Source organism: Trifolium pratense, linkage group LG5 (assembly GCF_020283565.1).
Source record: "Trifolium pratense cultivar HEN17-A07 linkage group LG5, ARS_RC_1.1, whole genome shotgun sequence".
NCBI classification, from domain to species: Eukaryota; Viridiplantae; Streptophyta; class Magnoliopsida; order Fabales; family Fabaceae; genus Trifolium; species Trifolium pratense.
The window spans coordinates 48,738,390-48,739,748 of NC_060063.1; positions in this window are offsets into that span (position 1 = coordinate 48,738,390).

The following is a 1,359-nucleotide window of genomic DNA, read 5'->3' on the forward strand; positions in this document are numbered from 1 at the left end:
AAGAAACTGTCAGACAACGACGACCTGCCCTCGAGAGGATTGAGCAGCCTGGCAAGAAAAGAGACCATGTCTCCCCTCCCCGCGAGGGTATATCTTCTCCAAATGTGAAAAAAGGAAAAATTGTGGACCGAACACCTCCTCGTCGTCATTCTCCCCAGGGACTCAGCTTGATGACCAAACAAGGGCAGCCAGTAAGCCGCAGCCATCACACTGACCAATTCTCCAGGAGCCCAACTCCTGATCGTGAGGGCTCACCTCCCCTAAACTCACAAGAGAGTGACGAGGAGGATCCCCGCTGCCCTTTATCTCACGACATCCTTCAAGCACCCGTTCCAAAGGGATGTGAGCGACCACCTCCTCTCCCAGCTTATGATGGACTTACTGACCCAGATGAACACATCGCATCAGTCAATGCTACCCTGAACTTCTTAAGGGTCAACGGAGCAATTAGATGCAGAATCTTCCCAACTACACTAAGAAAGGGAGCTATGGCCTGGTACCACAGCCTAGCTCCTCGCTCCGTTATCTCATGGATGGATCTGACCGACCAATTCTGCAGGCACTTCACTGCTTCCCACAAGCAACCAAAGACTGAGGCAGTCCTGGACGCCATCTTCCAAGCTGATAATGAATCTCTCCGTAGTTTCATAGAGAGGTTCAACAAAGAAGTCGTCCAGGTAGAAACAACTGATGACATGAAGAAGTACCTGCTACAAAGGGGCCTTAGGCCAAACAGTGACTTTGCAAGAGCCGTGGGAATTGAAAAGCCGCGCACCTTTAGCGACCTCCTCCTTAAATCTCAAGCCTACATCCAATATGAGGAACAACAAGCTGCAGATGCTGCCCGTTATGGGCGAGCAGGAAACAACCAGCCTGCTCCTCGTTCAAATGCTGAACAGTCCAGCCGAGGAGGAGGAAGACGAAGAGGCGAAAGGCCTAGAGAACCCCGTGGACCTCCCAGCACATTCAACAACTATACTCCCCTTAGTAAAACTCGGGAAGAAATTTGGAAAGAGTGCAACTCAGCTGAGTTCACTAAAGCAGGAATTAAATTTCCAAGACAACAACCCACAAAGCCTGGCCAAGACAAGAGCAAATACTGCAAGTACCACAAAGGCTACGGCCATCTGACTGACGATTGCATCCAATTGAAGGACGCCATTGAAATATTGATTAGAAATGGGCAAATCAAACAATACGTGAAGAGGGGCAACACTCCCCGGGCAGAAGCTGCTGAGACCAGCAACACTGAAGAAGCTGCACCAGAAAGATCCGGGCACAAGCCAGTTGCCCTTGCCATCTCCAGACCTGAAGACTTCTTTGTCCCTGACTACTTGGACAACACCTATGTTGCTCCCA